The sequence below is a fragment of the Triturus cristatus genome, chromosome 5_2, assembly GCF_964204655.1.
Source record: "Triturus cristatus chromosome 5_2, aTriCri1.1, whole genome shotgun sequence".
Taxonomy (NCBI): domain Eukaryota; kingdom Metazoa; phylum Chordata; class Amphibia; order Caudata; family Salamandridae; genus Triturus; species Triturus cristatus.
In genome coordinates this window covers 696331233-696343633 of record NC_140588.1, presented here as the reverse complement: position 1 = coordinate 696343633, position 12401 = coordinate 696331233, and the positions used below count along the sequence as shown (strand labels likewise).

General features: G+C 46.9%; 1 long non-coding RNA gene across 1 annotated transcript in view; it reads right to left on the bottom strand.

Annotated features, from left to right (window-relative positions):
- LOC146829139 (uncharacterized) overlaps window positions 1-9842 on the bottom strand; it is a 59052-nt gene extending 49210 nt beyond the window's left edge. Inside the window, exon 1 of the long non-coding RNA XR_014961916.1 lies at window positions 9763-9842. This is a non-coding gene — a long non-coding RNA (uncharacterized LOC146829139). The remainder of the gene's footprint in view (window positions 1-9762) is intronic.
- Window positions 9843-12401: the final 2559 nt, after the last annotated feature.

Below are 12401 nucleotides of genomic sequence, written 5' to 3'. Positions count from 1 at the left end.
TAACCATCGACGTTACGAAGGAGGGTACATGGGAAGGGGAGTCATACATTCGTGGAGGTCAAACTGGGCCACCATGGCAGAACCGGGGAGGCCATGGGGGTGGTAGTCAGGGCCAAGAGGTCCTTCCCAGTTAGCTGGACGCCATGGGTCCATGGAGCTCGATTTCTCACAAGAGGAAGCCGGGACTACGGCGCAGATGTAGGAGGTTAGCTGCAGGGGGTCAGGTATGGACAATCTAGTCGAAGAGGGCCTAGAGAGGCAGGCTATCTGAAATAGGTTAACTACAGCAAGGGCTGGCAAAGTATGGGGAAAGGGGCCACTGAGAGAGATATTGCTGTCCTGTATGGGCAGCCCCCTTTAAGGGAGAACTTGGTCACGTCATCTGCAAAAGGGGCAGTTCTGAATTGGGAGTAGTGGAGGCCCCCCTGGGGGGGCGTGTCTCGGGGGACGAGGACAGCTGTCAGAAGTGGCAAATGTGCAGATGAAGGGAAAATGGTTGTACGGCAAGAGGGCTTTGCATCAAGGCTTAACAATTGCACGAGGCGGGCTTGACTGATAAGCTTTGCACACTTGGTGGGAGCTGGGGTCCCAAAGAGCTGTGGGGCTCCGGGGGGTACCTGGGCACAAGCACTTGTGCAGCGTGATGGGACAGTGATACAGGCGAGGATTTGCCTGGGGGCTGGGCAGCTGCGGGTATTTTGGTGGAAAATGAGTAGGATACTCAGTGGGGGTTTCGGTCAGAAAGAGCAGTAGGGGCCTAGGGGGGCATCGCAGTAACTGAGGGCAAGAGGGCGCAACAGACAGGGAGCTTACGGTCAGGGGAAAGGACGGGTCACTGCTTTGGGGAACTAAACAGGTGGAGGGCGCTTGGCACTGCAAGATACGGTTGGGTCCAAGGTGGTCTCATGGGTCGTAGAAGGTGATATTTTAAAGGGGGATGGTGGTCGTGTGCCGTAGTTTCTCTAAAGGGGCCGGAGGACACTCGAGCCAAGGGCAGGATGGAAGGGGAGGTGTACGGCAATGAATAAAGGGTTGGGGAGAGCTACACAAAGGGTGCAGGGGGAGGAGGTACCAAGGAAACAGAGTGCAGACGCTCAGGCATGGCCGGGGCAGGTTTGCTGTACTGTAGAGGGAGGTTTAGGCGGGTGAACAGTTGGGGTGTGGAAAACATGAGGCAAAGTGCAAGGGTGCCTGAGGAGGTTCAGTGGGGGACAATGTTTGACAGGTGCAAATGGTGTGGCAACAGGAACGTGTGAGGTAGGGTAGGTTGGGGGAGGGTTGAGAATGTACGGAACAGGGAGTCGGCACACCGTGGTCGTGTCGTAAAGACACTGACAATATGGTATTTTTCACAGGTTTAGTGGAACTGGGGGTATGGTAGTGCAAAACCTGGAGACGGGATGATATGGTCCATGTGGGCAGCAGACAAGGGGGCATTGGCTGTGGTTACAGGCTGTTTAGTGCTTGGCGTGTTTGGACTGGAAAACCGAGGCACAAAGTTTTCGAGCGGAGCGACGTCGACGCTTTGAGGCGTAGTTGAGGATGGGGAGGTGTGCTCAGGCAAAGGCGATTTGGATGGGTCGAGTTGTTTAGGTTGGTTGCAGTGTTCGGGGAAAGTAGAGCGTGTGTCAACGGAGCAGGGGAAAGCAAGGAGAGGGCATGAGGCAGTGGTGATTGGTAGCAAGAGAGGGAAGGCCTATGACTGGGGGAATTTGTTTTTCCAAATGTGGAAGGTATCATGACAGTTCTGCAGGCCATTAACGGTCTCATACGAGGGTTGGGTAGAAGGGGAGGGGGCTACCTTAAGGAGACGTACGATTCCTACGTATTGGGGCTGTAACAGAGGTGGCGTCAGGAGGGCCCTTTGGGGGGGTGGAGGTTGAAAGATGAGGGAGATGGTGAGTACAGGAAGGTGTTCTGTGATGATATGGGTACTGGAAAAGGGGCTTCTAGGATGGGTTTGGAACAAATGGTGAAAGAGGGCTGTAGGAAAGGGGACGTAATTCTTGCAGGACTAATCATTCTTTTTCTACTACAGGAAGTGGGAGTAGTTTGGGATCCAGGGCGGTCGCCTGGTAGGTGGCCATTCTACCGGGCATTGGCCAGCAAAGGAGGTGAACTAGCAGGTGTACAGACATCACCGGGCGGGGAACACGGTCATAGGGGTGTGATATCATGAGGGGGGAAACAGTGGAATGAAAATGGGGGGGATTTTGCTGCCAGTACGAGGGACATCGTGTCACAGGAAATAAGAAATTGCCCCGATATGAGGATCCATGGGGGAGAGAAAGTTTTCTAGGATATACCAGGTCTGGATTTACCCAGAGGTGCATGGAAGGGGTTATGGTCCAATGAAATGGAACTTGGGGCAGTTAGTTACGTGAATGAATTGTGCCTTGCAGGGGATGGACTCGAGGGGTTGTTGAACATGCTTACAGGGAATTGGCCCGCAGGTGATGAGACTGTCTTGGGAGAAACAGGTGGGCTTGTCTAGAGATGGGGGTACCTTTCATGGACGAGGATTGGCCCGGAAATGTTACTTGTTTGCACGGGATGCAGGTTTAGGTGGTGGATGGCCATCCACTAGGTGCCGCAGGGTGGAGAGGTGTTAGGTGCTCAAGGCCTGGAGGAACAGGTGGTCCTGCTTAGAATTGGTGCACCTTTCGTGGTCAGGGACTGTCCCAGCAATAGTAATTAATACTGGATGCAAGTTGGATGGTGGACGGTCGTCCACGGGGAGCCGCAGGGTCGGCTGACGGGAGGCGAAAGGTGCACAAGAACTGGGGGGGCAGCGAACCGCCCTACGGGGGTTCCCTGGTTGGCTGTACTTTGGAGGGGTGGTGAGTCACATACGGGCAGATCCACCCCTCAGGAGAGGGCGAACGGTACACAGGTGACTGAAAGCAGGGCGCGGGAGGCAATTAGCAATGAAGGAAATTCAACAGAGGATGCTTGGAGGGCAAGTGAAGGTGAGAATGGGGAGAGGAAGGAGGTCACTGAGTGAATGGGGAAGAGTCAAACAGGTGAAATGTTTGCAATCTTGTCCTAATAAAATGACCTTTTTACGCTTTAAGTAACAGCATGGAGTGAAGGTCGCAGACCAGTCTTCCCCCGAGGTATTCGTGCAATGGCCAGAAGGACAAGGTGGGGGTGGGTTTAGAGGAGTGAAGGGAGGGGCGTAAGTTGGGAGGTTATATAGGTGCCAGGAGAGGATGAACCGGCCTCTTCCTGACACCTGAGCACCACCGGGGGGAAGTAAAAGTTTGTCCACCCACCCACCCTACAGGTCTTAAGCAAAGGGCTTGGGGTGGTTGGGTCTGAGCATGCCAGTTTAGGGCAGGGTGCAGAGCAGAGACGTTACGGTACTTTGGAGTGGTGGTGAGTCACATACAGTCGGATCCACCCCTTGGGGGGAGAGAACCGTACACAGGTGACTGATAGCGGGGTGTGGGAGGCAATGAGCAATGAAGGAACTTCAACAGAGGATGCTTGGAGGGCAAGTGAAGGTGAGAATGGGGAGAGGAAGGAGGTCACCGAGTGAATGGAGAAGAGTCAAACACGTGAGATAGTTTTGAGAAGGATGAAGGGAGAATGAGTCAGTATGGGATGCGAAACGTATATTTATTACATTTATGTACTGTTTAATAAAGTCTAAATGTTTGCAACCTTGTCCTAATAAAATGGCCTTTTACGCTTCAAGTAACAGCGTGGAGTGTGGTTCTTGCGCGATAATAATAGGAAACCAAAACCATTGCCAGACTCTACGTAACAGCCTAAAATACATTTGTTAAAGCTACATTCACACCTCTAACAGTGGCTGTAATCCAAACTGGGAATTCAGCTAACAGCACTGCACACGTAGGCAGCACCCCCACCAAACTAGACAACCTTTGAAACTTAAATAATGGCTTTACCAGGCAGACACTTACAAGGGACAGGTTTCACCAGTTTCACAAACAGCAGCTAGACAGCCTACAAAGAGCACTAAAAGGGTCGGGGGATCAGTGACAAGAGCTACTGCAATGCCTTTCTCTCCCGTGGAGTCTGTTTTGTATACACACATCCAGCTCCGGTCTTCATTCTGTAGTGCTCAGAACCCACTAAGCCTGAAACCCTGAAGAGCCTATAAACTATTTCCCAAGTGCCTGGCGCCAAAGTGGTTTGGGGGTGCTGCAGGTGACATGCACAAGCTGACTCCGTGAGTCCTACTATGCATAGCCTGAAAACTCGCAGCACTGGAGGGCTCTTGTGGTGCGTGGTTCCTCGGTGGACTCTGGCATGACTTATGTCCAAGACGGGGGTATCTGAAACTGCTTGTTTCCCTATGTGCAAGTGCTCGTGGGCACTTGTACTCGGAGATAGAAAATCTGCAATCACCTGGAAGCAGCTCCCTTTACAGCACCCTCGATCTTCCTGCTCCAAAGTCACTTATAGTCTGCATGAGAACATTTCCTGACCTCGAGGCGGGAGCCTCGAGGTCAGGTGATGTTTGTCACAAAAAGGTGGGATCAGAGGCATCACTGAAACAGGAAGACTCAGACCCACACCCGTCAGAGGTCATCTAAAATGGCACACTGGGCATTTCCTACGTGCATTATCAGTGAGCGTTATGTCAATTTTATTTTATGGTTATAACTGCTTTTTTCAATTCATGACAAAATGTCACTCAAAGTGTCACACGTAGGGCTTTAAAATGTCACAAATAAGTAACCCAATAACTGGAAATATCTCACATAAGCAAACTGAAACCCTCGCAGCTATGCACCATGTTCATGGAAGGAATGTTAATTAGATCAGCGTCTCACTGGTGGCCACCCATGAATTCATAACATGCCATCTCCTGCATAGTACAAGGCAATTCTATAAAGTAATCCTTTTAAGAGTCGCTCGTACCTGTCTCCTCGGGCTTCGCCACCTGCTCTTCCCGAGCGGCGATTGCGCTTAATCTCTGGATCCGTACAGACTGGGGACTTGAGTTCCTCCCAAGTATGGCCAGCCTTATGCAGGCCGCCATGACTGAAAGAGAAACTACACCACCGTGCATGCGTCTGAAAGGCTGCTACGGGTCTCGCAGAAGGTCAAAACGCGTTAGGTCATTGAAAGCGATAGGTGTACTGTGAGTTTATACGAGTGTGTCCTATGAAGGTAAAAGGAACACTCTGCATTGGAGATAGTACTAGGATTCAATAAACTCGACGCAGTTTGTTTTCCAATACCCCTGATTTTGACCAGCAATTTGATGAAATGTCACATGAAATAATATAAAACACGTGTACCGAAGCTGTTTAAATTGTTGGCAAAATGGTTCAGGTTGCTGGCATCTGTGTGATCCTGCGGTCGCAATTTAAAAGCCCCTCCATGTCTTTTGTCCTTCCGAGTTAATTGTTTAATATCTGGGATCCAAAACATTGTGCCTACCTTCCTGTTTGGAGGGGATAACCATGATAGCTTAGTCAACAAGCGCTCGCAATGACGTTTTTTTTCTCTTTCACTTTTCTCTTTTAGAGCCGTCTCAGTTGGACTGGCTCGCCTGACTGGTTTCTTATCTTTATGGGACCATGTGTTTGGCCCCATAAAGATAAAAAAAACGTTTACGCCAGCAGTAAGTCGGGACAGCCAGTCCAACTTGGACGGCTCTAAAAGAGAAAAGTGTACGTCACTGGAAGCTCTTTTCTAATGGCTGGCCACCGTTTAGCATAAACAGTGACGCCAGCCACTGAAAAAGAGGGGCGGGGCTTAAAGCCCACTAGAGAAATCTCCTAAAATCATTCAATCTCGCCAGCAAGACTGTGCATGTCTGCGCAGTCTTACGCCAGGCGAGACCTAAAAAGGAACGTTACATAATTAGTGCTGACCGTGAGAAACCATCACAATACAGCATGGACAACAATAGAATACTTATTTCAGAGGGAGCAGTTGAACTGTGACATAATTAGAACCTGATGAACACATTATGATAACGTTGATCTCACTCAATATACATAGTAAATGGGGTGGGAAGTTAAAAGAAACACTATCAGACCAAAGCGTGCATCCTGCCTCACAGCTGCCACCGTGCGTGACCCTGCCCGCTCCCAAGGCAATACTCCATGGGAGTGAACTTATGAAAAAAGGTGGGACATACACCCACCATTAGCCATTTGCAGGCTCCAATTTTTACGCAACACACACAAAAGCCAATCCAAAAGCGTGGGAGGAGTCAGCCCCCTCAAGTGCATACAACAGATCACCACAGCGCAAGCGCTTTAAGCTATACCTAAAAAGGAGGGAGCCTACGGTCCGACATACTTCATCATCGGTTAATAATTGTAAGAAGGGCAGTGCAGATAAACTACTTTTAAAATGTAGTTGCTTTAAAAGCGGGATTGAGAACCTTTCAGAGTACAAGACATAAAATTTGCAACAACAAAAAATGTAAACTGCAACAGCGTTTGTTTGGAAGTCTCATTCCATGGACAAAGTGCAATGCTGTCAGTAGCGTGCTGACCCAAGGAAAAACATAATAACACGCGACGAGTGCCTGATCTGAATGTAAACAGCCAAGCCCGCTCCTAGTGGTCAGTATTGCACAGAAGACAAGGTTCAGTGTTTGGAGAGGTCTTAAGTGCACAATACTGTCTGATTTCCAAGCTCTGTGGTATCACGGGTAGCTTGTCTCATTGTTTAAAAGGTGTTCTTGGCCCCAAAAATGTCGTTCTTACAGATGTTAGCAACAGCAGCTGCCACCGAGAAGCACCGGTGGGGCAGGGGAGGGGGGGGATTAGAAAAATCAATACAATTACTTACCTGGCTGCCGCCTCCCCTCGCCTTGGTCCTCTACCGTCCCTGCCGGAAGCATGCACAGACTCCCCTAAGCCAATCACGATGCTGCTGTCACCATGGTAGCATGGTCATGATTGGTCTGAGCACCGTGGTTCAATGCTCAGACGAGGTCTGTGAGCCTGTGCATGTTCTTCACCCAGGCTGTACAATACAGCCGATGGAGAACATGCACAGTGCGCATGACTGTTTGGCCAGTCCAAGACGGCCGGCTAAACAGGCATGCACATTTAAGTGCCCCAACCACTCCACCCTTGCTGGCTGTGATGACAGCCCAGCCCCACCCTGCCCCGTAAACCTACAGAAAAAGAAAATGATAATAACTTTGCATTATTAGCCTTTTATTTTTCTGTTTACCTCTGCTAAGCAGTGGGGAGGAGCTCCACCGCCTTATCAGAGAAGCCTCCCCTGGATGTTAGATGGTCTATCAAAATGCTCCAGTCTGCCAATCAAATTGCAAAACTGTTTTACATGATTAAGCCATGGAATGTCGGATGATCAATTGCATAGTAAGCAGCCATTATTAACCTTGCAGTTAAGAGATACACTGTTATTCACCATACAGATAGCCAAAGCAACAAAGGGGCTATCTTTAGAGAATCCTCAATAAATTTGACACCCATTTCCTTATTCATATAAAATTGGAGCTACTTGGGGTTATTAAACGTAATTGTTGGCAAAACTGGTGATCCTGAATTTGTAAGGACGCTGTGTTAGAGTAACCTCATAGTCGAGCTCCATAAGTGGCAATCAGGACACATCGAGTTTCATAAATCTCAAGAATGTATTTATTTATTTAGAAGTTTATAGAGCGCACACCTACCCCCGACGTGAAGTGGGAACCAGGGGGGGGACTAGGTGCTGGAAAAAAAACAGGACTTTAGGCTACATCGAAAAATGATTTCTGACTCAGCAGTACGAAGGGAGAGTGGAAGGCTGTTGCAAAGTTTGGCTGTGATCACTAATGGTTTCCCTCTCAAAGACGGGCTAAGATTAAGTAATGGTCCTACCAACTGGGATAACCTTTGTCTCCTCATTGAGATATTAGTATGCAAATGTTGGGTGCTCTCAAAGGGAACCACTAAATAGGGGAAACTAGCAACCTTTATTAACTAATTCCCCTCAACAGAGATGGAACAAATGTAATTATTGAGGCTTTTGTGTTGAGGCTTTTATTGCAGGCCATTGTCTAAGACATGGAATAGTTAATATCCAGGTCCGGATCTGTTGTAAAAGAGTCAAAGGCCAAAAACAATTAAATTCAATTAATAGGGGTGTGAGCCAATAACACAGATTTGATCATGCACATCAGTGCTGGGGTAGCAAAATAATTCAATGTAGGCAAGGTTGGAGCATTCTCCCAATGGCCCCAATCTAACTCTATCAGTAAAATCGTTTTGTAGCACAGATAGAAAATTATCTGAAGATGGGTCCATACGAGATAACATCTTCCATAGCTTCGACCAATTAACCCAACTGAAAACACTCAAATGTCCATGGAAGCCAAGTACAATGTATAGCACCTGGCAAAAATGTATTTGCTGATGTTAAATTGCAGATCTAGGTACCACTCCATTGTACCTAGCCGCTCCCTGAACCTATGTTGGCAAGTACTCAATATTCCATGCTCCTTGGTCCAGATCTTGATCCTGTGAACAACAATCCTACCTAAAACCTACTAAACGAGCCTAGGTGACTTTGTGCAATTCAATTTTAAGCATGAAGATAGACTTGTTACCTCCTGGTTTTATCCCCTTTCACATGGCAGAGGTCAGCAGAACAAATAGCTCTGGTGAAAAGAGTGACCCGCTATTCAATGGATGAATGGAAACTAATACTGGAAATTTGAGAGTGTCTGTTTCTTAACTTGTACAATATTCACCAAACTTTCTTGGGATTTTTGTGTTTATAGGCTAGAATTAACTGGCTGTGGTTACTCTCTGTGATCTCCTCATTCCTAGCAGGAAAAGCTGACTGTAGGGAAATCCGGAATCCAAATGTATTTTGAATAGGATTTATTGTAAAGCAAATACCCCAACAGCTGGAGTAGCAGCATACATAAACCAGTACAGTCACCAACCTATGTAAAGATGCATGTCCCTACATTCAACAATACATCATACTATTCTAATTCTTTTGATCTAAACTAAGGGATCCATAATGGGACAAACTAAAGTACAAAGAAACAAGAACTACATTAAACAATACAGTACATCTTTCCCCCCCCCCCCCCAAAAAAAAAAAACAACTGAACTACTATAAGCATAAAGGTTCTTTTGCATACATAGGCATGACATTTCTTGGGTCTTGTGATTATACGTTCTGTCCTTCCCATTCTTGCATCTCTTTGTTCGGAAGAGGTAGAGGGAGCCTGGTCATTACCACTCTGTTCCCGTCTATTAGCAACCACTTCATTGATACAACCAACCACTCCATTTCCAATCATCCCCGAACCTGTTAGAGTTTGCGTCATAAACATGGCTCATCCTCATACTGTGCATTGATCTTGGGCGGAATAGGTTAAGTATTGTGTATTTCTTTTATTGTGTATTCCTTTTTTCTGTTCTATTACTTTGAAATGGTACATGTGCTTTGTATATTCATGCTGGAAGACTTCTGTTATTTACTGCAACTGAGGAGCTGACATTGGGTAAAGCATAAACAGAAAGAACAGCAGTTGACATGTGCCAGCTTCCAGTTGTTCATTTGCATAGGCAGCATGAGTAGACATTATGCAATCAGAAACAGAATGAACAGCAGTTGACATGTGCCTGCTTCCAGTTGTTCATTTGTATAGGCAGCACGTTGGTTCCTTTGCTGTTAAGCCATGTGCAGCACGTTCTTGCCACCCCACCCTAACTAGAACCCCACCCAACCTGAGACTATAAAAGACTCGCATGTTAAACAAAACGCGGTTGCGCTCGTTAGTACAGACCCGCTCACCTGACATCCTTCACTGAAGCTCCCACGCCGGTCCAGCCTTCTCCTCGGTTTCCGATCCCGTCTTCAGTCTCCAGGGCAACGCGGTGACGCGGCGGTTCCTTGTTCCTTATTCTGGCTCCAAAAGCATTCCGACCTGAAACAAAAAGAGAACAAACATGCAAGTAAGGCATTTCCGATTTTGGCGCACGAAGAGGAAGCGCGTACAACTAAAAACAGGTATTTGTCATTTCTGTGTTTAATTCACTTATCTTCGGTTTCTGCATTCGTAAAAGGAAGACTTTTAAAGGACGAAAGGCAAAGACTCATTGCAACATTTTCTTATGCAGACTTTTGTTACTTATAATTATCCTGATTATGGTCATAGGAGACATACGTGTCATTCAGTAATAAGTGTGAGACATATTATAGTGAATAGGTATTTGTTGGTGATATTTTCTGGAGGTGACCAGTATAATTTTATTTCTACAGAGAACCACATGAAAACATTATGCAGGCATCAATCGTCTGATAAAGAGAAAAGTGTCTATATTGTTTTTGAACAACGCAATTATATCAAAGGTATATTGATGAATGTATCGTAAGAAAAACAGTAGTGAAAGGAAGGCCTTAAAGATTGGTCAGTTTAATATTATTTATTTGTTTTGCACATAGGTGTTTGATCGCTGAAGAACAGCAATATACAGTGCGTGTTTAAGAGCTCAAGAGGAGAAACAGCCGCATCAACCCAGAGCAGGGACATCTTAAGGATTTTGGGGGCCCTGGGCCAAACATATTTTGGGGGCCCCTTTTCAGAACAGCTTTGAATTTATGATCCAATTTGAGTCCCTGTTTCCCACGCAGTTTTCACTTGCTCAGCTGCGTTAGCCATCCAGTTTGCATCATAGGCATTAGCCTATATAGTCCCGCTGCAAACGGACGCACACAGCTGACAGTGGTAGGATTTAGTGTATCCTGCCCTGCTACTAGGTTGTTGATACTTTTTAAATTCTATATGTGTGGCTGAATTACTCTGTGCCTTTTAACAATTACTCTTACCTACGCGCACTTGCACTTTACTTGATTCTGCTTGCCTACACCTCCTTAGCTGCTCCGATTCGCATCTCGCTTTTCCTCCAGTCCTGGTCCACCACGGATTATACGCAGATTGTGCGGAGGGCTGGGGCTACTATCGGGCTCCTCACTTCCGCCCACGCAGTTTCCGCTTCCTCAGCTGCGTTAGTGATCCAGTTTGCATCACAGGCATTAGCCTATATATTCCCGATGCAAACAGACAAGCCCGTCTGCGCCCGTCAGCTTCGCAGAGGCGTCCGGCGCCAGCCATGCTGCCCAGTTCCCCTCCGGTGAGTTTCTTCCACTAAATTACAATAGGGAAAACTGCTTAGCCTTAGGCAGCTACCATTATGTCAGTGTACAGCGGCTGATATGAGCTTGGAGGTAGACTTTCGATGCAATAAGTGCAACTGGTCTCTCCTCGAGCCCAGGAAACTCGCACCCAATATCCTCCCACGCGACAATAAGTGTAAAAACAGTAAGAAAACAGAGGACTTAAAGGCCACCCTTTTAAATGGTTGCTCTATGCAAAAGCATGAACCACACATTTATGACCTACTTTTAGACGAACAGCCTGATCTTTTATTTCCCACTGAGACCTGCCTGTCTGAAGCCTCCAACCCTACTGTCACCTCGGCCATTCCTACGGGTTATAAAATCCTTTGGAGGGACAGACTGAGTGGGAAGGGGGGCGATGTCACCATAATTTACAATAAAAACTAGACTGCTCTCCCATCCCAATGGAAAACATCGAGGATGCAGAGTCCTTAGGCTTCCGCTGTACCTTATCCCCCCCATTCATAGCATAGCTAGTTTTCTTACTTGGGGTGCATCTATCATAGCTCATATTCATAAGTAGGGCAATAAATCAGACCCCAAAAATTACAGACCAATTTCATTGTTAGACTCGTCTGTTAAAGTGATGAGCAAGGTATTACTGAAAAGATTCGAAGAATGGGCTTGGGACTGTTCAATTCTCTCACCTGTGCTGTTTGGTTTCCGGAAAGCCCTAGGGTCTATCGAGCAATGCGTGAATCTTGACCTGCTTATAGGCAAGTATACTCGTGCCAAAGGTGGAAGATTATATCTTTGTTTTCGCTGACTTGAGCAGCGCTTTTGATCTAGTAGATCACCTCACTCTTTGGACTACCTTGCTTGGTATGGGTGCCCCTAGACCACATGTCTTCAGACACGCACACACAATAAATGAAAAAACAAAGCAAATGAAACAAATGTTTTGAAAATATACTGTCTTACGTTATAAACCTCAGTTAGCTAAAGCAATAACTGCAGATTTCTGTCTTACCAGAGAGTCGCCGATTTGAATCCTGGTTTTTACAGTGGGAAATAGTAACTAGTGTATTTATGAGCTACAACTTCCATGCCTGTGGTAAAAAGCACTCTGACTCCAACAGTTAGAGCATATATTAGCTCCTCAGCAGCTTTTGTGTGTCTTGCTTACCAGTTGCATAGGGTCCAGCGTCATGAGGCCAATTACAGCCAGGCTCACTGGAATTATGCGGCAGGGGAGGACCAAATTATGTGGCAGGGTTGACTAAATTATGTGGCAAGAAAAGGAAAATTATGTG